This window comes from Orcinus orca, chromosome 2, assembly GCF_937001465.1.
Source record: "Orcinus orca chromosome 2, mOrcOrc1.1, whole genome shotgun sequence".
Classification (NCBI taxonomy): Eukaryota; Metazoa; Chordata; class Mammalia; order Artiodactyla; family Delphinidae; genus Orcinus; species Orcinus orca.
This window is the reverse complement of record NC_064560.1, coordinates 165,515,736-165,542,616: the sequence shown is the minus strand read 5'-3', so window position 1 is coordinate 165,542,616 and position 26,881 is coordinate 165,515,736. Positions and strand designations below refer to the sequence as shown.

The 26,881-nt window shown below is 34.5% G+C and overlaps 1 protein-coding gene across 10 annotated transcripts in view; it reads right to left on the bottom strand.

The window, feature by feature from the left end:
* FUT8 (fucosyltransferase 8) overlaps nt 1-26,881 on the bottom strand; it is a 319,157-nt gene that overhangs the window by 186,287 nt on the left and 105,989 nt on the right. For 5 of the 10 annotated variants that reach the window (XM_033427559.2, XM_033427422.2, XM_033427362.2 and 2 more), the window contains one exon: nt 13,816-13,903. The exons of 4 other annotated variants lie outside the window; for them this stretch is intronic. The gene's annotated coding sequence lies outside the window, so the exon portion shown is untranslated. Of the gene's footprint in view, nt 1-13,815; nt 13,904-14,914; nt 14,961-26,881 lie in introns of all 10 variants that reach the window. One more of the 10 variants, XM_049706388.1, reaches the window with a different exon arrangement.

The following is a 26,881-nucleotide window of genomic DNA, read 5'->3' as shown; positions in this document are numbered from 1 at the left end:
ACATACATATTTGTTTAGTTTCTTTCTCTCTACAAGTGTATAAGCTCCATGAGATCAATAATTTCTATTTTGTTGACTGGTATCACTCAGAATGTAGAACAGTGCCTATAATATAGCAGACACTTAATAAATATTGCTGAATAATAAATAAATGAGTACAATAAAGGAAAGTATGAGTATCATGAGAAGGTATTCATTTCATTTAGACTAACGTACACAATGTTTTTATCCAAATACATGTCTTTTATAACAAAATACCAATTATAAATTCTAACTATCATTCATGTATATGGTATTAATTTAGGCATCGTTTAAGTTTTTCTATAATTCCTTTTTTATAAATTCCTTTTAAACATTTTAAAGTATTTACAATAGAATGACTTACTGCTAAAAAGATTAATATTTTTATACTAGAAGGGAGCCAACACCTAACAAAATGATTTATTCTCGATTTTATAAACTAGCTCACCTTAAAAAATGAAGACAAGATGAAATGTACCATTCTACCTGGATTTGATATTACCACATTCACTGAACTGGAATAGGCATCTTACTTTTCAGAAATAAAAAGAAAAAAAATAAAAATAAAAGAGAAAGAGAGAAACTATCTAAAAAATCACCTTCTATGGCACATAGCTAAATATCTAGGGAAAAAAATTGTTTCAAATTTAGCATACCACATTCCAAGGGACTTTGTGGCCTGACAAAAACTCTTATTTTGAAGAGGAATAATACTTTCATTTATACCTAAATAATGTTAAAACAAATGTTAACCTTTAAAGGTTAACATGATCATTTAAACAAGTATTTAACAATATAATTTAAAAAAGATAAACAGACCCTGAGACAAGTTTTCATATTCAATCACATATCATTTGGAACTCCAATAACTAGAGTCAACATGACCCTCTAAAGGATTAAAAAAAAGTAAAGTTGCTACAGCATTTTTAATAAAATGAGTTTGTTACAAACAATCTATGCGTAAAATGGAACATTTTTCACGAGTCCATTAATTTCTCCTGATACAAACACAAGTTATTGGAAGAAATTAAGAAAACAGTCATGAAGTAACAATATGACCTGCATGACTATACTTTGAAAACCTAAGAATATTGACCAGATGTAATCAGGACTCCCAAAATCCATATGTTCTCTCCCCTAATTAAGAAACTTAGAAGTCATACTAATCAAAGGAGAGGGCAAAAACAAATCTTCAGATATAAAATGCAGTTCAATATAATATCTATTAATAACTACATCCAAACTAAGTTTTCATATACATAAAAAACCTAAGAATTTTCTCAGCTCTCCACCATCTAATTATGTAGACATTCCTCAAAGTATCTACAAAACAAAATTAAAATTACTACTAAATATTTTTCAACCATTACATACATTAAAGAAACATCATTGTTCATTTTAAAACTATACCTTCTGAGTGTTAACAGTAAATGTTAAATGTAATCATTTCCTTCTGGTTAATTATATTCTTCCAGAAACAAAATGCAGAATTCCTTAGATAGATTTTTTACATTTACAGGACAATGGACCATCAACCAGTAACTATGTTTACTGATACAGATATTAAGTTTAAAAAAAATTTTTTTAAATCAATTTATCCCAAACATTTAAAATTAGCTTATTTTTAAATAGTCACTGCAAAACAAAAGACAGAAATACATAAAAGATAAAGGAAAGATCACAGGAAACTCACCTCCTAGAAAACATAATTCCTTATTACCATTTCTCCACCATCTCTCAAGATATTTTACACAAATGTAAATAATCTTAGATTAAAGGAATCGTTCATACATCCTATTCTACAGCCTATTTTGCTTAATTTTTTTTCTTTCTTTTTTGCAGTATGTGGGCCTCTCACTGTTGTGGCCTCTCCTGTTGCGGAGCACAGGCTCCGGACGTGCAGGCTCAGCGGCCATGGCTCACGGGCCCAGCCGCTCCACGGCATGTGGGATCTTCCCGGACCGGGGCATGAACCCGTGTCCCCTGCATTGGCAGGTGGACTCTCAACCACTGCGCCACCAGGGAAGCCCTATTCAAATTATTTTTAAGAGCCTATTACGTTCTACTCACTGTTCCAGGCAATCTAAGTTCCATGAGTGTAGGTACTGATTCTATTTTATTCATTGCTTTGTTTCCAGTGTTTAGTGGAGTGTCTGGTACACAGTAGACTTTCATATATGCGCTGAATGAATGGATGATCATCCTTGTTCATTCATCCTTCCTCACTTCTACAATTATCTCCTTTTTTTTAAGTTTTAACTTTGAAATTATTTCTTTCATTTTTTTTTGCCCTACAAAGTAATAAGCCTATAAACGTCTTCACCACTCAGCATTCAGGATCTCTATTGGGAGTCAAGAAAATAAATATGGAGGAAAAAAAGTAGTGTTACAATGTTACCTCTTGGAAACTCTGCTCAGCTGTGTTTAAAATTCTCAAAGTTCCTTTTTTGAACTTCAAAACATCATCCAAAGGAAACGTGAATCTAACAGCTGGTTGTAGGTCTTCCTTTGGTCTTGCTAACATTTCAGTGGAAAAAGAGCAGTATCCAAAAGGTCCAGCTGGTGCACCCAGAAAAACCTTAAAAATCCAACTAAACTGAAAAATTATGACTGAATTCACAAAAGATTAATTTTGCTTTTCCGGAAAAAATACTCTGAGAGAGGGAAAAATACCACTGAAACATCAAAACACACCAAAATGTTTTTATTCCAATCAAATTTTGGTCTTTTAAATTATTATGAAATAGATCTGTTGAGAAACCTCTAGACATACTAATTCTGTTTTCTATCATCTGGAAATCCAGGTACTATAGGGATTAAATTAGAATCATAAGCCTGGAAAGAACCTTGAGACACATATAGAGTTCATCCTTCTGCATTTTACTCACTTACACTTAAGCCTTTTTACATGCATAAGAAATATATCCACAACAAAAATTTATCCAACTCAAGGTAGAGGTGGAGATAGGAGATTAAGTCAGAGTTAAGGAAGGAGTTTGGACAAAAAGATATAAGTCATTCAAAGGATGTTGTTATTGGAAAAGACTGTTTTGGAGAGTGTCATGATCCAACTTCCATTTTAGTATGATCACTCCAAAATTCATGCTTGAATGTTAAATGCATGTGTTAAATACACATGCTTGAATGGAACATGCTTGTCGATTATGGCCATGTATTTTGCCTCTTAACTGGTTAGGATGACATGCAAAAATCTTAGCGTGAGAGGATGCTGGTTTGGATCAGATTGTGAACATCTCTTCAGCTTCAAAAAGTATATGCTACCAGTTTGTTGTGTTTTCATAAACACACCTTATTATTCTCATTAGATTGTAAGTTCTTCAGAAATAGTATCATGGTTTTATTACTCTTTATATCCCCAATACACAGTAAGTATTCAATAAATATTCTCTTTATATCCCTTAGAATACACAACAGGTATTCAATGAATATTCACTGATATCAGTGAAAATACAGATATTCATGTAGCCCATTCAAAGAGAATTTCATTACTTCAAATATCCTTAAATGTTAAAAAATATATAAAAATACATGACCACAGTTGAACAGACATTTGCACACCAATGTTCATAGCAACATTATTCACAACTGCCAAAAGGTAGAAACAGCCCAAATGTCCATTGACAGATAAATGGATAAACAAAATGTGGTACATGCATAAAACAGAATATTAGTCTTAAAAAGAATGAAATTCTGATACATGATACAACATGGATGAACCTTGAAGACACTATGCTAAGTGAAAGAAGTCAATCACAAAAGGACAAATGTTGTATGATTCAACTCACATAAGGAACCTAGAGTAGTCAAAATCAGAGACAGAATAGTGATTAAAGGGCCTGGGGGTCAGGGAGAATGCGGAGTAAAGTTTTTTTTTTCTTTTCATTATTTTGACTTTTTTTTAACTGAGGTTTAGTTGATGTACAATACTATATAACATAGTGTATATGTTATACATATACACTATGTATAACATAGTGATTATGTTATATAATATACGTGTATAACATAGTGATTCACAATTTTTAAAGATTATACTCCACTTATAATTATTATAAAATATCAGCTATATTCCCTGTGTTGTTCAATACATCCTTATAGCTTATTTTATACATAGTAGTTTGTACCTCTTAATCCCCTAGACCCTATATTGTCCCTCCCCTCCACCGTCCCTCTCCCACTAGTAACCACTAGTTTGTTCTCTATATCTGGGAGTCTGTTTCTTTTTGTTATATTCACTCGTTTATTTTTTAGATTCCACATATAAGTGACAACATTTAGTATTTGTCTTTCTCTGATTTATTTCACTTACCATAATATCCTCCAACTCCATCCATGTTGCTACAAATGACAAAATTTCATTCTTTTTTATGGCTGAGTAGCATTCCATTGTGTGTGTGTCTGTGTGTGTGTGTGTGTGTGTGTGCGCGCGCGTACGTGCACACGCATTCTGTATCTTCTTTATCCATTCTTCTGTTGATGAACACTAAGGCTGCTTCCATATCTTAGCAATTGTAAATTATGCTGCTATGAACATGTATCTTTTCGAATTAGTGTTTTCATTTTTTTTGGATATGTACCTAGGAGTAGAATTGCTGGGTCATATGGTAATTCTATTTTTAGTTTTTTGAGAAACCTCCGTACTCTTTTCCACAGTGGCTGCACCAATTTATAATTCCCACCAACAATGTATGAGACTTCTCTTTTCTCCACATCCTCACCAATATTTATTTGTATTCTTTTTGATGATAGCCATTCTGACAGGTTTGAGGTGATATTTCATTGAAGTTTTGATTTGCATTTCTCTGATAATTAACAATGTTGGGCATCTTTTCATGTGTCTGTTAGCCATCTATATGTCTTCTTTGGAAAAATATCTATTCAGATCATCTGCCCATTTTTTATAGGGTTGTTTGTATTTTTGATGTTGAGCTGTATGAGCTATTTATATATTTTGGATAGCAACCCCATGTTACAGGGGCTGGGGGTCAGGAAGAATAGGAAGTTAATATTTAATAGGTACAGAGTTTTATTCAGAATGATGAAAAAGTTCTAGAGATGGATAGTGGTGATGTTTGCACAACAATGTGAATATACTTAACACTACTGAATTATACACTTTAAATGGTTAAATGGTAAATTTTGTTATATATTTTTTACCATAATAAAAAAGGAGAAAAATATATAAATCATATTACTTTATGAATGACTTGTCCAAATAATACCTTGCAATCACAGAATTCTAACTGTTCTTAACATTAAATTATTAAGAAAAATGTAGTTTAAATTATTACCCAGTTTTATACTTAAGTATCTGGCTTTTTTAAAAACAAACACAATACCCCCCCCCACAAAAAAAAAACAAAAACAAAAAAATCCTTGAAGAAAATAAAGTTATTTTGATCTCAGCCATACCCATAATGCATTTAATCTAACTCTGTAAATCCTCTGCTTTACAACAAAAATACTAAATGTGGCCATAATCAACATATCCATATGTCCCTAACATTCACACATACATTCATATCCATCTTCTCAGCAGAAGCTTGTCTTCGCTCAATGTTTTTGCAATTCAGTTTTTATTGTATTTTCTTCTATTCTTTTTTTTGCAGGTAAAGACTATGCATGCAAAGACTATACTTTGTGCAACATTTTCAGGGTTGTTAATAAGCATCTAATAAGGAGCTACATAATGTCAAATAAAATGATAAACTGGGAATTCTTAAAAGTAATTAACACTTTGTATGCTAATTATTTCCTAAATTTTGGGAAATGTGTAAGAAAATAAGTTAAAGTTTACATTTACATTCATCTGATTACATACAAAAGCTGACTCAACTGCTACAAAATATAAAAGCAATAATATTTTGCTGCTGGTTTTTATAAAAGTGATTCATATTCAAATAAACCTAACTGAAATTCATGGAATTATAACATCGTTAAAATACAAACTTCCCAGTTCGTCAATCTACAACCCTTCAATACAATATACCACATATACATCAATTCCTATTCCGTGATTATGTCGAAGAAATTATATTGATTTAACACATAGCTAAGTTCACCAATAATACTGATCTAATTCATAACTCATTTAACATGATTCATTTATGAGTCTTGACCTTAATTTACTAACTAAAATTTAGTATTAAATTTTAATACTGGTTTATTATTCTTTCTCTGATAATTATCAAACCAGAAAATTTTCAGTACTGAATAATTTTCCAAGGTCTGCCCATAAAACCATTACTGTACACTGAAGTCTCCTTTTAAAATAAAGTCACCTAAGATAAAAAGAACAAAAGCAAAGAAATAGGTACATTCAAGTGTTTGGACTCCCTAACATACTGCCCTATGCATATTCTTTCTAGAAGTAGCTATTGGGTTGGCCATAAGGTGCCTTTGGTTTTTAAGTAAAAATAAAAGATATGTTTTCATTTTCACCAAGAACTTCATTGACCAACATATTCACCCTTTTGTTCCACTGCCTTCTGCCATTTTTCAGGCAACTTCATAATTCCATCTTCCCAAATCTTTTTATCATTTTGAGCAAAGAACTGTTCCAGGTGCCTTTTACAGTCTTCCAGGGAATTGAAACTTTTTCCATTAAGAGAACTTTGTAAAGACCGAAATAAATCGCAATCCGAAGGTGCAATGTCTGGTGAATACGGTGGATGGATGAATCAGAACTTTCCAGCCAAGCACTAACAGCTTTTGCCTGGATATCAAAGAAACATGCGGTCTTGCATTGTCCTGATGGAATATTATATGTTTTCTGTTGACTAATTCTGGACGCTTTTCGTAGAGTGCTGCTTTCAGTTGGTCTAATTGGGAGCAGTACTTGTTGGAATTAAACGTTTGCCTTTCCGCAAGAAGCTCATAATAGAGAACTCCCTTCCAATCCCACCATATACACAGTATCACCTTCTTTGGATGAAGACCGGCCTTTGGTGTGGTTGGTGGTGTTTCATTTCGCTTGCCCCACGATCTCTTCCATTCCACATTATTGCACAGTATCCACTTTCACCGGCCATCACAATTTGTTTAAAAACAGAACATTTTCATTACGTTTCAGTAGAGAATCACATGCAGAAATAGTCAAGAAGCTTTTCTTCGCTTAACTTATGTGGAACCCAAACATCAAAGCGATTCACATAACTAAGTTGGTGCAAATGATTTTCAGTGCTTATTTGGATATTTTGCGTATGTTGGCTATCTCCTGCATGGTATAATGTTGATTGATCTCAGTTAATGTCTCGATTTGATCGCTATCAACTTCAACTGGTCTACTCGACCATGGAGCACCGTCCAGAGAGAAATCTCCAGCACGAAACATCACAAATCACTTTTGACATGTTCGATCAGTCACAGCACCTTCTCCATACACTGCACAAATCTATTTATTGCGTTTCAGTTGTGTTTTTACCTTTCTTGAAATATGCCAAAAATGTTGTTTTTCTTCCATTTTCAATATGAAAATGGCTACACAAAAATTCACCAATTTTGATAAGTCTTTTTTTAAATGTACATTGCTATGACAGCTGTCATATACAGTCTAACAAAATTATTTTGAATAAAGTTAAATACAACTAAGCACTACTAGAGCCATCCTATGGAAAAAACCGAATGAACCTTTTGGTCAACCCAGTATTTCAAGCGAAAATAAATTCTTCAATCTTGAATACTTTGAATCTTTCAATACTTGATTCAATATTTGAATCTTTCAATACTTGAAAATAAATTCAAGTATTGAAAATAAATCCTTCAATACTTTCCCAATGAATTGTATTAAGCAAAAATTAAGTAAGCGAGTGTAGAGAGTCCTCCCATTAAAAAAAAAAAAAAAAAACCTAGAGATTTACTTTTCCTTATTACATTCCTCCTACTATATATTCCTTAAAAAATATTCTGGATTTGGTGTCCAAAAGATCTAACCAGTAAAACTCACATATTTATATCAGTTTTTTAGCAATTTAACATTCAGATTTAGATTCAACCAAAACCTCCTAGACTATATGAGGAAATGAATTACAACCACAACTTTACAACATGAGTATTAATGATTTTATGTCAAAGGAAAATTAGACTTGGAGAGACAAAATAATTTGATTTTACAATGGTCTCATGACGAGTAACTAGTGAATTCAAGGACTGGAATCCAGACATTACTACTGATGCTGAAAGGAACTAGGAGGAGAAGTAACACCGGTGCATGCCAAATATGAGCCGGGCACCTTGCATGCATTTCCTCAATTAGTTCTTACCAGTGCTCTGTAAGGTAGGCACTATCTTCATTTTGAAGATGAGGAAACTGAGGTAAGAAATGATTTGACTTCATCAAGGTTTGTACAGCTAGTCAGCAGCTAAGACAGGACAGAAACCATGAGATTACACATCGATAGATTCTGTCCTCAAACCACTACTTGTGATCCAAGGAGGAAAGTTCATTTGATGTATTTTCTTTTTGTGTTTGGTTTGGTTTGGTTTGATTTGGTTTGGTTTTTAATTCTACAGAGAGGGGAACAATTTCACTGAATCCATTTTAACAAGATTTCTAAATCCTGTCTATGTTATTAATCCCTGTAGTGTTGCTATCATAAGTCTGCCAGACAGACAAATGATAACAATGAATATTCTCTCCCTTTACAAATTCTCCCCTGTCCTTTCTCATCTGCTTCTGCTCTTCCTCTAGATCAGGGGTCCCCAACCCCTGGGCCACGTACTGGTACCAGTCTGTCAGTGGAAAAACTGTCTTTCATGAAACCAGTCCCTGGTGCCAAAAAGTTTGGGGACCAATTGCTCTAGATCACTCAAAAGAATATGGATACCTAGAGGTCTATTATTCAGGAGCAGAGGTCAATAATTATCAAATACTGGCTAGGGCATGGAGGATTCATACATATTTCACAGTTTTCAAATTTTGCTACATGGAACCAAAGAGTTGTAGGAGGTATTCCTTCCTAATACCAGTAAATGAAAAAGTGCCAGGTAGGTTTCATTTGTAAAAGTAACCCCCATAACTCTTTCATTTATTATACCAAGCTTGAGGTAAGAAAAATGTTTAAGTATTTTAAAAAATCAAAGTTTTAAAATTCTTACTCTAAAATATGTAAGAGGTAGAGGTGAGGTAGGTGACAGTTTGTTGTATTTTTTAAAATGAGTTCCTCATCTTTTTTCTTTCTGATCACATATTTATGATGTGACTCCTACTAAAAAAAATTTAAAACTAAAAAGAACTCTCATATTCCCTGTTGTTGCTGGGTTACAGATGTCAATCATATCCAGTTGATTGATGCTGCTGCTGAGTTCAGATATGTCCTTACTGATTTTCTGCTACATCTGTCCATTTCTGACAGAGGAGAGTTGAGGTATCACCTACTACAATTGTGGAACGATCTACTTCTTTTTGCAATTCTGTCGGTTTTTGCATCACATATTTTGACGACCTGTTAGGTGCATATACATTAAGGATTGTTAAGTCTTCTTAAAGAATTATCATTATATAATGCTCCTATTTATCCTTGAAAATCTTCCTTGCTCTGCAGTCTGCTCTGTCTGAAACTAATATAGTTACATCAGCTTCCTTTTGATTAGCGTTAGCATGGTATATCTTTCTCCATCCCTTTAATTTTAATCTATATGTGTCTTCATATTTAAAGAGAGTTTCTGTACACAACATATAGTTGGGTCTTGACTTTTGATCCAATCTGACAGTCTGTCTTTTAGTGTATTTAAACCACTGCTATTTAAAGCAACTATTGATATACTTGGGTTAATATCTACCATATTTGTTACTGCTTTCTACTCATTGCTTTTGTTCTTTGTTCCTGTTTCTGTCTTCCACTCTTTTTCTGTCTTTTGTGGTTTTAATTGAGCATTTTATGATTCCACTGTGTCTCTTTTCTTAGTATGTCAATTACATTTTTTTTAACTTTTTTTTAATGGTTGCCCTAGAGTTTGCATTATACATTTCCAAATAATCCAAGTCCACTTTCAAATAACACTATACCACTTCATATGTAGTCCAAGTACTTTATAAAAGAATATTCCTAATTTCTACCTCCCAACCCTTATATCACTGTCATCATTCATTTCACTTATATATGAGCTATAATCACTGAATACATTGTTGCTACTATTATTTCAAACAAATTATGTTATCTCTTAGATCTATTAAGAAAAATAAAAGTTTTTATTCAAGCTTCACTTATCCTTTCTCTAATCTTCTTCTTCTTTTTTAAGGTAGATACAAGTTTCTGGCCTATATAATTTCCCTTCTCTGAAGAACTTCGTTTAACATATCTTGCAAAGCAGGTCCACAAGCAACAAATTCTCTCAATTTTTGTTTGCCTGAAAAAGTCTTTACTCTCCTTCACTTTTGAAGGATAATTTTACAGGATACAGAATTCTAGATTGTTGGGTTTTCCTCTCAACACTTTAAATATTCACCCCACTCTCTTCCTGTTTTCATAGTTTCTGAAGAGAAGATCTCTGTACCTAAGGTAATTTTTTCTCCTTTGGTTTCTTTCAAGATTATTTTCTGTATCTTTGATTTTCTGCAATTTGAATATGATATCCCTAGATAAAGCTTTTTGGGCACTTATCTTGCCTGGCATTCTCTGAACCTCCTAGATCTGTGGTTTGGAGTCTGACATTAATTTGGGGAAATTCTCTGTCATTATTCTTGTTTCTTTTTCTCCTTCTGGTATTTTCATTATGCATATGTTGTACCTTTTGTAGTTGTCCTACAGTCCTTGGATATTTTTTCTTTTATCCAGTCTTTTTTCTCTTTGCTCTTCAGTTTTAGAAGTTTCTACTGACATATCCTTAAGCTCGGAGAAATTCTTTCCTCAGCCACGCCCAGTCTAATAATGAACCCATCAAAGCCATCCTTCATTTCTGTTATAGCTTTTTATCTCAAGCACTTCTTTTTTATCCTTTATTAGATTTTCTATCTCTCTACTTATATTATTCATCTGTTCTTGGTTGTCTACTTTTTCCATTAGTGCTCTTGGCATATTAATCATAGTTGTTCTAAATTCCTGGTCTCATAATTCCAATATTCCTGACACACCTGAGTCTGATCCTGATGCTTGCTCTCTTTAAACTGTGGTTTTTGCTTTTTAGTATAGTATGCCTTGTAATTTTTTTGTTGGAAGTCAGACACGATGCACTGGGTAAAAGGAACTGTAACGAATAGGAATTTACTAATGTGGTTAAGGTGTGGAGGGGAGTAGAAGCATTCTACAGTGCTATGGTTAGGCCTGCGCCCACCGAGCCGTGAACTTCACAAGTTCTTTTCAGTCCTATGCTCCCCTCCAAGGTGGAACAGGATGGCTACAGGGGACTGGAATGGGATATTTCTCTCCCCACCATGTGGAAGGCTACAGTTGGGTATTTCCCTTCCTCCAGGTCAGTTAGTCTCTGATAACACCTTAATAGATTAGGCCCTGGTAAAATACTTTCTCTTGATAGCAGATCTTATTAAGAAAAACATGATGCCTTGGCATATTTCAAAATGGTTACTCTTCCCTCCCCCTGCAGGAAGCACCAGGCGCTTCTTCTCAGATATTCACTGTGAGGACCTGGTAGAGCTCCTAGAAGCAAACTCATGAAAGTGTGGGGGGCTCTCTATGACTGGGTCCCCCTGGAGTTTTTACCTCAGGCTTGTCCACATGGAGTCTCCCCAATTTGTTAATCACACTTTAGATTTTCCTACCCACTAGTGGTGCCCTTGGAGGTTTTTGCTAGGGTAAGTTGTCATTCTCTATATTTGCCTGTCTGTCTCTCTAATTTGAGAGCAGAGGTTTGCCCTGTGACCTCACTTCTCTGATGGATCTAAAAAGAGTTGTTGATTTTTCAGTTTGTTCAGTTTTTTACTTGTGGTTAGGATGGAGTGATGACTTCTAAGCTCCTTACATGTCAGATCAGAAACAAAACAAAACAAAATCCATTTTCAATTTTTACCTTTTAACTAGCTGATAGAGTGATATATAGCACTCTTATGATATTAGGGAGAGAAGAAACAAATGGAAATCTAAATTTGTCTCAATGGCACATGAATTACCTAAAATATGATTATTCATAGTGTTTACCCTATAAATAATACCAAAATGCAAATTATTAAACAATACACTTCATCATTTCTTTCTGAAACAATGAAAACACATAGATGAATATCGTAGGTTATCGTTTAGATCCCGCATCATTATTATACACTAAAATATTTCCTAAATAAACACTTGACTAAATTTCCATAAGAGCTTTTAAAAAAATCTATCAATAAGTACTGCAATGCACTGGTTATCCCTACTGTTCAATTGCAGAAAAATAAGCCTGTTTCTTATTCCTAAAGTAGCATTATAATGTCTTCTACATAAATTTAAGTTTTAAGATTCTTCCTCTGTGGGAAAAGAAAAATCAGTAGAAAGCTAAGATTTGTAGGTGAAATTTGACATTTGGATGCCAATTCCCAACATTTTCTATTGCCATGAAATTAACCTTTATCAAAATTACTTTACTTAGAAAATCTTAGTCAACTGTGCTATCTGCTGTTCTTATAAGCAAGAAATACAACTAATTTTTTTTTCCAAATCACACTGTAAAACAGCTCATTACTTTTTATATCTCCGACTTAAATTGTATTCAACTTGAGTTTTAACATACTTAATAAGCCTCCAAACACAGCAAGAATATCAGAATGGCCAAACCCAAGGGAACATATTAGCAGTATCTTCGCTTTACATAAATGTAAATTTTATTATTATTTCCACATCTGTGGTGCATTAGATACAACAGACATTTCTGAGCCCTTTGCACAGTGAACAGATGGTGAACCATTACAAAATTAGGAGCAAGCGTTACATCTTAAGGAATTAATAATGTTATTTATATTAATAATTATTAATAATGTTATTATTAATTACAAAATTAGGAGTGAGCATAACATCTTAAGGAATTATTAATAATGTGATTATCCTTCATTCAGAGGATAACTACAGAGTTGCACATATAATTTTCCTAGGAGGATCATGAGGAATTAGAGTGAGATATACGGAGAATGGTAATAGGGATAGCCACAAAAAGAACTGGGAAAAGAGACCACACAGTAACAAGTGAAAGATTATATAAACACTCCTAGAAAAAAGAAAATCTACCCAAAAAAGGATTGTCAAATGAGGATGAAGATGGATGCTTGTGAAAAATGGAAAAGAGTGCTCTAAAAGTTTCACTTTTAATTTGCTGAATATAAAATATATTCCTGAGACCCCACATTCCTGAAACCCCAAAACGAAGTCAATGTCTAAGTAAAACTGAGACTTAGTACTTGACATAGTTTCTAGCTAAAGTAATAACCAACAAAATGGATCCAATTATGGCAGTTTACAAGAGATAAATGAAAACATCAAAAGCAAAAACAAAAATATTAAGACTATCTAGTCATGTCAGGTGGTTATATATGTAAAAATAAACTATTCAGCTGAGAATGGCTATGTAAAAGGGACAAGATAGCCTAGCAGACAGAGCACAGAACATAGTCCTGCTCCAAAAAACTGTATGATTGTTTTGAAAGTCATCGTATCATCTCTAGAGCTGAAATAATATAGACTCAGTGGAATCTTTTGAGGAATAACGATATGACATAAATAAATAATACAGTTTCTTCTGGGTGAGAAAACACTACCTAAAGAGAAAAGGGTTTTCTAACCTTTTAAAAGAGAAAATTCTGATTTATTTACAAAGTTACTTAAATATTAAGCGTGAAAAATGGCTTACCTTTCTTCCCCTAGAACATAAGATGTCGAAATCACATATTTCCAATGGAAGATATTACTGCTTGAATCTGGGTCACTAAAATTACCAACTGTTTAAAATGAGACAAAAGAAAGCAGTAACATTAATTATCTACAACTATACATTTTCTTTGTTGTTAACATAAAACTTACTTACACGAAACCTCAAGGCCCCTCAGGCCTTGAAGAGATATATGTCCCTAGGTTTGAACTCTCCAGGGAAATCTTTGAAGCAAAGATTGGACAAATAGTTAAAACTATTTAAACAATTCCTGTTCACGAAATGTAAATGGTTTTCTTAACTAAAAAAATTTTTTTAGTATTTACTGTTATCACCTTACTTTAATCCTTTTTCCCTAAAAAGGAAAACACTGAAGTCCAGCTAATATAAAAAGGCCTCACTGTTTTGTTTTGTTTTTTTTTTAAAAAAAAGGGGGGGGGAGAGGAATATTTAAACAGCTTCAAGGACAAAAAGCATGTTCTAGACCAGCTCTTATTTACAGTTCCTCATCTAGAATTCAACTAACATCCAACTGCAGCAATCAGCCAAGCTTGGCAAATTAAAATAACAGTAATTTTGACAGATTATCTTCTATAAATATTCAAATATGGACGTTTGTGTGCATGCAAGGGTCTCTATATGCCAATCAAAATGCTTTGTTTAGGATCCTAAAATTGAGCATTTTTTCACCCCTCATTTCTGTAGGGGTGCCCTGAATCCTTAACTTTCATTTTAACTCTTTCACCTCAACCGATAAAGAGGCCAATTATTTCAATTCCGTGACCTGAATTGTATTATCTACAGCCTGAATTTTAAAAATTTAAGAGTAACATTCATAAAAAGACAGAAACAAAGAACCTAGGATCTTAAAAACCTAGGTCTGTAAAGACAAAAGGAAAGATCCAGGAATTGGGGTTAGTGGGGATGAGGGAGGTAGGCAGAGGATCTTGAAGGATGGCAACTGAATAACTTTTTAGTCATGTGATCAGGTATGCCTTGGTAAAGTAAAATCCAAATGTAAAGAGCAATTAATAACTTCATAAATTTGGGCTGTATACAAAGTTCAATTAAGGTAGATTACCATTTATTTGGCTCAAGGAAAGAAGATCCTCTGCTTTGATGACAACCTGAAGGACATCAAAGTGTCAAAAGCGGAAAAATGCATTTAGTATGAAATTCAAACCAAATTTTTTAAATCCATAGATAGCCCTATTTAATCAAGAATAATGGCTTTAGTGAACACAAGCTATCTGATGCCATGAATTTTCTAATTGTCCTCCTATCCTATCTCCCATTAGTTTCCCTTAAACATATACACAATTACTGAAAAGCCTCAGATGTTCCAGGAAAACTACAAGTGATTGGCATGCCTCTGCGTCTGGAGCAGCATCAAAATTATGGAAGAAAAGTCAACCTATTCTGAGGCACTGTCCTTCTAGTGCCACCTGGAAAGAAATGGCTATAAATACCTCTACTAAAATTGCTCAAAATATTTCTAGAAAGTGGCCTTGCAAGAAACTCTTCCTTAATGATCCACTCCTTTCAACCACCCAAAACCAGGTCCAACAATGGATCCAAGCCAGACCAGTGGTTTGTTCTCAAAGCAGGAAAGAGAGAAGAAAGTTTGGTCTAGGGACTAGTAGCTTCAGCCTCCACTGGGCGCTTCTTAGAGATGCAGAATCTCAGGCCCTAACCAGTGACATACTGAATCAGAATCTGCATTTTAACAAGATTCCCAAATAATTCACATACATATTAAACTTTGAGAAGCTCTGCAGGAAGAAGAATATTAGAATGAGAGAGAAGGTATAATCTTCTGTTCAAAGATTAGTTCCACTGTAGGCCACTGTTTGGCCAATAAGCAACCAATTTTTTTTTTTTTTTTTTTTCCTTTTGCGGTACGCAGGCCTCTCACCGTTGTGGCCTCTCCCGCCGCGGAGCACAGGCCCCGGACGCACAGGCCCCGGACGCACAGGCCCAGCGGCCATGGCTCACGGGCCCAGTCGCTCCGCGGCATGTGGGATCTTCCCGGACCGGGGCACGAACCCGTGTCCCCTGCATCGGCAGGCGGACTCTCAACCACTGCGCCACCAGGGAAGCCCAAGCAACCAATTTTTAACCTCTGGTTTATCAGTACTCCTACAATGTTTGTATTTTGAATAAGGGATCTTGAAAAACAGAAATCCCTTTAGAGTCAAAGGAACGAGTAATGGACTCTCAGTTCCCAAGAAAGGCTGTGACAGTTATCTTAGAGCACGTAGTCCTGTCTCATGCCCCCAAATCACATTAGCTAGACAAGTAATTTAAAAATAATAATAATGACTCCTTTCATTCTAAATCCTAGACACTAAGAGCATGCAGGATCCCTGTAGCTAAGAAAGAGACCAAGAGAGGAGGAGAAGGCTATATGTGCTGGTTATTCAGCTACAGTCTCTCAGCAGCAAATCCACCCTTTAATACTCAGCTCAGTAACGCTGAAAATAGAACTCTGGAAACTACTTTTCTCTTTTGCCAGCTAGCTTCCTCATACTGCCAATGAGAACACTAAAAGGAGAAACTTGCTTTTTCTACTCAGCATTGCCCTAGCACAGGCCCTCCACCCCAGCAGCAGCAGTTGGTGACAGCCACAAGTTTTCTCTGGCTCTCTCAGAAGTACCAGCAACAGCCAGAAGTTTTGAGCCCCAGCCCTCTGGATGACTGATGCTTTCTGCAATTTTTGACTCTGTGTTACTCCAGTGTTCCCCTTTTGCCTTTTCAGCCTCTGACACCTGATAACCCACTCCCTGTATTAAATTTTCTTGGTAGAAATATCTAGCGTAGATTGTTTCCCTGTCCAGATTCTAAATGATATATCTTGACTAGATGGAATAAAATTTCAGCAAGATTTGATCAGTTTGGAAAACTACTTTCCCAAAACATGATAGTCCATGAGAAAACATTTACTGCCTCTCCTCAAAAATATGTACAAGAAGGGAAACAGAGGCAAGAAGTACAGTTGAGAAAGAAAAAAGAGGGAATATAACCTAAGAAAGTAATGTACTAAAACAAATATTATGGTAGAAAACACACTTTAGCTCCCAAAAACATAAAGAAAGGGCCAATAAAAAGTCTGAAACAAATATAAGTTTTCCACCTTAATAAAAATCACAGAATTTAAGAAGTGGAAGGAACTCTATTCTTCTGCCTCTGCCACTGATCAGTTTTGTTAAAGCAACTTTATATTGAGTTTGAATTACTATACTTTCAGGAAGCTGTTGAGAAATTAGGGAGAATCCAAAGAAGATTATAAAAATGATGAAAGCAATAGGAGATAGAAGCCATGAAGAAGGGTTCAAGGAGTCAAACTTTTTAGTCCAGGATAGTGTGAAGATAACTTCAAGCCAAAATTATTAGCTGCCTCCTAGTTAAAGAGTTCTGACCAGCTATGCTTCATCATCCCTACAGATGCTTAAAGGGATAGAAGATAACAGTGAATGAAGACATAAAATGGAGCTACTTAGCTTACTGACTCTCCTTCACATCACTACCGTAGTAGCTCTTAATGCTATTCACACATGAGAATGACCTAGAATATTTTTTTACAAAAAAGAAAAAAATGATAATGATGATGATAATGTCCAGAACACTAATGCCAGAGATCTGATTTAACTAGTCTGGGGTAAAGCCTAGGCATGTTTTTTAAAAAACAAAAACAAAAAACACCCAAGTTTTTATAAAGTACTGACAGAAGGATTCAGAACCACTAGTAGGACATTCTATAACTGTAATACTCAAGTTATGATCTAAAGACTAGCTACATCCAGATTACCTGTGGAGCTTGTTAGAATGGCAGCAGCTCAGGCCTATTCCAAAGCTAGTAGGAATCTACATGTTACCAAGATCCCCAGGTAACCTGCATGCACATCGAAGTTTGAAAAACATTGTTCTGTAACAGTTTGAAAAGGGTGTGCGAGAAAGAGTGTGTGTGAGTTTGTGTGTGTGTGTGCACGCGCGCGCACGTGCACACAAAACTCCAGCCTAAAAATAACTTTCTAAATTAAGCTTTTCTAAAGTTTTAAAATATTAATTTTGTTAACTTTTAAAGTCTATTAGCATCTACTGAGACTACTATTTTAGTGAGTGAATAATAACTAATACATGTTCAGCCTGTACTATTGCAGGCATTGTTCTTTGCTAAATGATTTAATCCTCAACACGTGTAAAAAGTAGATAATTTTATAATCCCTGTCTTACAGATAAAACCGAGGCAAGAGTTATATAAAATAAATAACCTGCCCCAGTTCACACAACTAGTAAGTGGTAAAGCTGAGAACTGAACCCAGATAGTCTTGTTTAAGAGTTTAGACTCTTAACCACAAAAAATAATACTATGTTTACCAATACCATACCAAAACATTTTGAAATAATTCAGAAGAAAAGTATAATTATTGGAAATAAAAATGCTATAAGAATAAAGGGAAAAAAATCAGTGTGCTTTTCTCTGATTTAAAAGGAAAACAAACTATCAACAGTTATAATAGTAATATAATCACATCAATACTGTTACGGGTTTGTGGCCCACACTTAAAACAGAGAGGAACATGACAGAAAAGGCAGTAACTCAGATTACCTGTAATGCCAACACTGTCAATATTTTGGGGTGAGTGATAAACATACCAATACTGCACACGGGCCTCCTATGAAAGAAAAATGTCTGGAGAAAACCACTTTGCTCTCTGTATTTGGGAAATAACTGAAACCCCATGTTAGGAGACACATTCTCCGTGATGCCTCCTTAATTCACCCTGCACTCTTACCGCCACCGCCCCCTCCTCAGAAAAGAAAAGGACATAAGGCTATGATTATTTTTCACAATGAAACAGGCGTGATATAAAATGTAGTCTGATTTTTCTCCTCTTCTGTACCCCACTGCTCCTAACTTCTAAAAAAGTTCACTCTCTGCTTCTGTCACAACAGAAGCAAAATCTCCAGTCCCAGGAAGACCCAATGATTCTTTCGAAAATGCTGAAGACTACTTTTAAAGAAGAGGTCAGACAACAGGCTCAATAAAAGACCTACTAGAAAGGTTTAATAATTCATGTGAATTCTAAATAGCACAACAGAATATAGCCAAAGTTCCCAGAGATAAATAATATTATTGTATTGGCAAACAGATTGAGTTTAAAATATGCAAAATTATATCCTATGAGTATTTAAAGCAGAGCAACAATGTCTATGATGTTTAAGCTTCATTCAGTCTAAGGACACTCCCCAAAAGTGAAGTGTACAATACCTTTTTCATTAACAATGACAAAGCCCTGGTGACCTCATTTCTGAGAATGAACAAAACTACAGACATTAAAAATGGAGTTGCTTAACCCACAGAGTTATTAAAGTGGATGCTGGAGCCAGAAAGATTTGGGGGGTAAAGATACCAATGCAAAGACTCACTGAAATGGAGTCTTCTAAAGACCTAAGTGTAAAATTATGACTTGAAGCCAATTCATTGGTTCCTTTAGGTAAGGTTTTACATGAAGAATCTAAGAAAGCTGAGGTTCATGTGAAGAACTGTAGGGATGAAACTTGACTTCCCAAACTGTGGATCTGGAGTAAGACTTCCCAGGAAGCCAACATAGACAAAACCCAGAAGAAGAGTGTTCTTAGGAGGGAACACAACCGTCGAAAAGCACAGAAGCTGAGCATTCCTGATATGACTCTTTCATTAACTAATATGACTAATAAAGTGACCCATACCAAAACTCCTTGAAAATTTCCATCAGGTTTTAATTATTCATATTAGTTATGTAAATTATTTATAGTTTTATTTTCCTTTCTAGTTAGCACCAGAAAACCACTGTCTTCACCTCTCTACCTATCTTCATAATAGTATGTTCTCAATCTGCCTTACTTTCCTACCTTATTCAAAAAGACTACATTATTTGAATAATAAGTAAAATATGCTATATTTATGAAAAAATTAAAATATACCTCAAAGAAGTGATATTTACTAAATAAAAGTTGAATGAACAAATATCACTACCCTCCTACCCTCATAACATGGAAAAAATTTAATGGAAAAAATTTACCAGCTCCATCACCAATAAAATAGAAAGCTTATTATATCAAAGAAACACAACTATTTAAAAACCACTAGAATCATTTTTTAATTATCAGGAAGAATAAATTTAAAAAGATGATTCTCAAAATTCATGGTGAATCAGAATTATTTATTAAGCTCGTAAAACTGCAGAATCCAAGCTCCGTGACCAGAGATTCTGATTCATAAAGTCTGAGTTTCTAAAGATGAACCCAAAACTCTACATTTTAACAAGCTTCCTAAGTGATTACCATGCAGATTATCCTTGAACTACACTTTAATATATACTTCACCTTCGAATCCACTGTCAACTCCTCAATAAGTCTTTGAAGTCTGGTCAGAATGCCCACTCCTGAGTCTTATCTTAACAGCCTCAACTTCTACTTAAACTACATGCTTGGAACTAACACAGAGAAAATAATTATAGCAACCAGTTATTGGACATATATTACTATGGGCTATAAAACTTTGCATGATCTATTATATATACATAAGAATTAAATGATATTTTTCATGTAAAGTACATAGTACAGTGTCTGGCTAAAACAAATAAATGCTTAATAGAAGTAGCCGCTAGTTGAAAACTAATGTCCACACAAAAACCTACACATGGTTGTTTATAGTAGCTTTATTCATCATTGCCAAAACTTGGAAGCAACCAAAATGTCCTTCAGTAGGTACTGAATGGGTAAGTAACCTATGGTGCATCTAGACAGTGAAATACTTACTATTCAGTGCTAAAAAGGAATGAGCTATCAAGTCATGAAAAGACATGGGGGAACCTTAAAGTGAATGAAGTCAATCTGAGAAGGCTACATAGTGTATGATTCCAACTAATATGCCATTATGGAAAAGGAAAAACTATGGAGACAGTAAAAGGATGAGGAATTATCCAGGGCTAGAAGTTGGGGAGAAGGGATGAAAAAGCACAGAGGATTTGGGGGCTGCAGTGAATGTACTCTTTATGGTTTTACAATGATAAACACATATCATTATATATTTGTCCAAACCCACAGAATGTACAACATAAAGAGTGAATCCTAAGGTAAACTGTGGACTTTTGATTATGATGTGTCAATGAAGGTTCATCAATTGTAACAAATGTACCACTCTGGTGGGGAATGTGGACAATGGAGGAGGCTATGCATATGTAGGGGCAAAGCATACACAGGAACCCGCTGTACCTCCCTCTCAGTTTTGCTGTGAACCTAAAACTGCTCTAAAAACAACTGTCTTTATTAAAAAAAACAAACAGTAAACTGCTATTATCCCTAACATCAGAGATATTATTTTGTGGGGGTCCTCCTAACAACCCTAAGAGGTGGTTGCTACTATTTCCAAATTGCAGTTAAGGAAACTAAGGTTTAATAACTTGCCTGGGCAAGTAACTTGCACAGAGATAGTTAAGGAGCAGAGACAGCATTCAAGGGAAACCAAGTAACTCCAAAACCCGAACCCTTTACTCTAACCTAACTTCCTGAAGCAGCCAGGCAACAACAGCCACTACAAAACCACTCCAACAGTCATAACCACCCTTTACAAGAATTTTCCTGAGCCATCTCCAGGTCAGTCATGACCTAAGCCCACTCTCACAACGTTCCTGTAAGTCTAAGAATTAAAGAAGGACAGGCATAGGACTCTGATGGATGGCTGAGGACAGGTAATCGTAATAACCAATATTAAGTATGGGTTAATGAATGAACTGCTTTGCACTAAGGAATGTTCTAATAAATATAATACTTAGTGAGTGTTTAATGTTTTCACAGTACTTTAGAATTATAAGTTACTAATAACTCCATGACAAGGGTCAATATGACTGTTAACCTTCCAGCAGAAAATATGAACAGACAGGTTAATAAAATCTAGTCTAAAGTTAAACAGCTAACACTAAATAACTTTAGATTTCATTAACCTGTCAAACTCAGTCTTGGGACTCTCCACAGATAAGGACTATGATCCTTAGTTAAGAGTCTAAGAAGCCACAGAAGGGGTCAATTCAAAATAACTAAGACTTCTATATTTCATCCACACAAAATATGAACGTAATAAATATGAAATTCAAAGTTCTCTAACATGATGTTTCCTACGCAAATTTCATAAAATTTTATGTTCCTAATGATTAAGTTTTGTATATGAATCATTTATTTTTTAAAACACTGTAACTTTTCTCAAAATATCTGTTTTTCCCCTCATCTCAAATTGCTCCCAGGTGGCTACTGTTTTCTTTCTTCCAAGTATATTTCTAGCTTGCTTCTTCCCACAACCCATCCCCCAAATGGTAAGCATTAGTTTCCACAAACCTCCCTTACCCCCACCTGAACCACAACTACATTCACAACAAATAAAACACAATTAGTCATGGCAAAAAAGATTTATATACTGATAACATCATCATAGCACTAAAACTACAAACTCAGAAAATGAAAATTACTGGTAAAAGTACATTCTATTCTGTTAAACTGTACAGAGCAGAACTTGTATTTTAACCCAGTATCTCTTAACAAGTTAACACAAGCCTTACAGCTGTTACTTAGTTTTATAAATCTTACAGTTTTACAGATAACTAAGAAAAATTTTTAATGAAATGCATTAAAATTAGGCTCTTAGCCAAATAAAATATGATACATAATACAGGACAATATACGTATTTAACTCAGCCAGAAAAAACACATACCTCTTATTTGTTCACTGTCTTCTTAAAGGAAATAAAATCTTCACTACCTGTCCCATACAGAGAGTCTGATTCACTGGAGTGCTACTGCCCAAGGAACCCCAGTACTACAGGAGGAAGCCAGAGTGAACACTTCCTTCTACTGGAGATCTGTTCATTAAACACGTAAAAGTATGTATCTCCATTATCTAAATTTTTACAAAGAACACATATTACACTTTCATAGTTAGAAAAGATTTAGTCATTTTTTTATGTGATAAGTTTATTTTGTTCAGGTTTTTCTTTTCTTTTTCTCTTCTTTTTTTTTTTTAAGGAAAAAGCAGATTTTAGAAATCCCTGCCTGAGGAATGATGTAACCTTAAACATATTAAATCCCATAAAAGCAAATCAGTGAAATCAGTGAGGTTCTGAAGGGTTCCAGACAGAGGCACAGAGTCCCTGAACCAACAGACACCACATTTCATGAGTAAGAACTGTGTGCTTCTCTTCCAGAGCTGTCTACAGAAAAAGCACTATGCTCTTTATATAAAACCAGGGCCCAGAACTTATATAAAGACCACAGAAATTATTTGGAATGCCCTAGAAGTCCCTCTAACTATAACGCACAGTACCTCAAACAACAGGAAGCCTAAATGACAGGAAGCCTGAACATTTGGTAAATCCTTCCCTACCTCTTCTTACTAAGTATAAACAATGTTCCCCCTCCTGAGCAGATTCTCTGGACACAACTGAATAGTGATGCCTTTCCACCTCAGATTGCCCTCCACTCCTCCACAGGGGGTGAATAAGCCATCTAATTGTAATTCAGTCAGAAATTTTTTAAGAACATATCTTTTAATGGTATAAAAATGCACTGTCCATTAAGGTAGTCAGTAGCCACTAAGCATGTGAAATATGGCTAGTTTAAACTGAGAAATGTTGTAAGTGTAAAATACACACTGATTTCAAAGACTTAGTAGGAATAAAAGAATGTAAAATATTTCATTAATTTTTTTATTAATTAGTTTAAATAATATTTTGATATATTAGGTTAAATAAAATATATTATTAAAACTAATTTAACTGTTTCTTTTTACCTTATTTAATGTGGCTACCAGAAAATTTTAAATTGCATGCATGGTTCACATTATATTTCTATTGTACAGTGCTGATCTATATAAACTAATGATCATAAGCCCTTACTAAACTTCCTATATCAAGTTTTCATGCTTATATAGCATCATAAAATCTAGTCCTTACAAGAGCCTCACCAAAATTCCCTTTCCCTCTGATGTGCATAGTAGATTATATTCAGGTTCCTTCCTTTCTGATACCATCATGCAATCTTAAAATGTTGAATAAATTCTATATTTCACCTCCTCCACCACCACCACCTAAACCAAGTTATTACCAGCCTTAAAATGTTCATCTTTTATCTCTAATGGCTATCACATTTAGAGAAGGAAAGGCAGAGAATTTTTCCCAGAGGGGCCTCCAAGTTATCTTTAAAAAGCAATATGTGGTAGCATTAAAGGTTTGGTCTCTAGAACCAAAACGCATGAACCCTGCCTTCTACTGTGCAAACCTCAGCTCCCTCATCTGTAACAAGGGTAAATACTATTAAGTCAGCACAATGTTAAATTAGTATTTCATTTAACTAATTGCAATATTAAAATATCAATACCATAGGTTGTTGTAAGATAAAATAAGAAAAGCATTTAGGACAGCATCTGGGACTTTAGTGCTAATAAGTGTTAGCTATTATTGTTATCATTATTTCCTTTTTTGTCCTGCTTCCTGAACCTATCATTCTCTTTCTACTCCTGGCTGTTCCATCAACAGGTTCTCTCTTCAGTCAAGCCTGCAACATATCCAACAAAATGTAAAGTATACACAACAGCAGATGGAGAGGGAGGTCATTTGGGGCCGACAAAAACAAAGAACACCAAACACAAGAGCCCATAAGAAAAGTGTACTGCATCACATAACAGAAAGATTCTTCGGTATGAGGAAAGCTAATTCTGGGACCCTGTAAAAGGTATCTTCAAGGGGGTTGGAATAGATGTTCCTAAAGTCCCCTTTTAATCAAATTCTATGCCCCTGTCAAAGTATCCAACCCAGATGTTAAAATCCGGAACCTATTCTATTGATAATATTCAACAAGACTAAAAACTGTACATTCTTTGTGACACTTTGACTCAGCTACTGACTCATATCGTACACCTAAAAATTAACAAGCTCCTATCTGCATCTATTGTAGAGCCTAAGTTTAGACCTCTATCACATGGCAACCCATGTTAAAAATCTGTCCACTCTTACCTAAAAACTCAAAAAGCAATATATATATATATATATATATATATGTACACACATATATGAAAAGGTCAAAATGCTCACTTTATCACTCATGAACCTAGAGCAGATTCAGGTGAGATTAAGGTTTATTCAACCTTAATAAACCTTAATATTATTTACCTTTGTGAAGTCTTCGGTTTTTAAAACAATTTCACGTGATTTCATTTGATTATTCCAGTAATCCTATAGTCACATCAAAGATACAGTCTCATTTTTTATGCAGTACCTGAATTTCAAAAGTCTGATTAATTAAAAATTATTCACTTTAGTATGTCTTAATAAGCAAGCTTTTAGTCCAAGACCATGCTCGTCATAAGTGACAAAAGCCAGAACTGCACTGCACTATATCACACCATGCTAGAGCCTTTCTCAGAGAGAACCCGTAAGGGAAGGAAGAAAATGAAAGAAGACAGTGACAACAAATTTTGATAATGAGATAAATGTATGGCCAATCCTTAAATAAAACTGAATTGCTTTTCACATTTCATTTTTCCTATCTTATTAAAGTCTCAAAGTTTTATTTTCCTTCCTAAGAGTTTCTGTTAAGTTTCTTCCTTTATCCTCACAGTATTAGTTGTACTTTCATCAACAAAGTATACTCCATCTCAAATTTTACCTGCTATCTGCCCTCATACATATAAGCCAAACTATGTTTTAAAAGTTATGCAGTTTAAAAGTTTCCTCATTCTGCTTTAATGAATGTTTTACTATTCACTTGAATTCACCAGTATTCTCTGAAATGGCTTTTGTTCAAAGCTACCCTCTAAAAATAACCTACTATATAAGTTCACATTCTGCTGATATATCCACTAGACTTACGTGAGAAAAGAATTGGCAGCTTCTCTATAAAGTACCTACAATGAACAATCAACATTAGCTGACACTAAGATAATAAAAGCAAGTTAACTTGCTACCTATTGTCACTACTGAGTTCATATTTAGAACGTCCTATAAACCTCCCTTTTAATCAATGACTTAATGTAATTCACTTGACTTCACTGAATCTGTTTCCTTACATGCAATAAAAAGAAAGTTGCTCTAGATATTTGGAATTTCTTCTAAGTTCTAAAGAGTTCCTGAGCCTGGGGATTTAAATCCAAGTTTATTTACCCTCTAAAAGTTGATTTATTATTTTAATGAACATATTTTGCACCTTTTCTATCTACTGTACTTGAAGGTAAGAACTATATATCTTTGTATCCTTACTCCTTTGAACGTGGTGCTATGCACATACAGGCATGTTTCAGCTGCCTTTCTACCTTAAGAGTTGAATTGTTAGCTTTGGCAGAAGACTCTTTCCATTCCCTATGTGTGATTCAATGGCAAATCACTACAATTTCTGAGAAGATAACACTGTAAAATTAGGTTAAAATCCAAGTTATGTTATTATAGCCCAGGATGGATATTCAGCATGAGTAGCATCCACAAAAGAGATGGTAATTAACTGGGACAGGGACACTGGCCCTAAACCTTGCTCTTAGTCACAGTTCTTCATAACCCTTATATCCGTTTCCCAACTGATGAATTGAAAACCAGACCTTAGAATGACATCCACATCCTTAGATCATAAAACTATAGGAAGGAAGAGTGAGGGAAACATTAACATCGATGTGTATTTTACTTCTGATTCAATCTAATAGAACTTGCTCCAAAAATTAAGAAATTTACCAAATTTGTTCTTAGACAAGGTGAAAGGCAATTTCCTATTACAGTAAAATTTGAAGAAATATTTTTTTTAAAACATAGACATAAGGTTTTTTTTAGGTATTTCCAGTCAACCTGTAATAATGTCAACGTTATCTTAAATTTAGACTGAAAGCCTATTATCCCTCTAAGTATTTTTAGTAGATGCCTAGGCCTTGATAAAAATCACTAAACTGTGTTTGGAATACTCATACATCTATAAAATTCAATGCAGAAACAAGCAGACAACAATCGTTTAACTGTGCACAGAGCAGTAGGAAAAC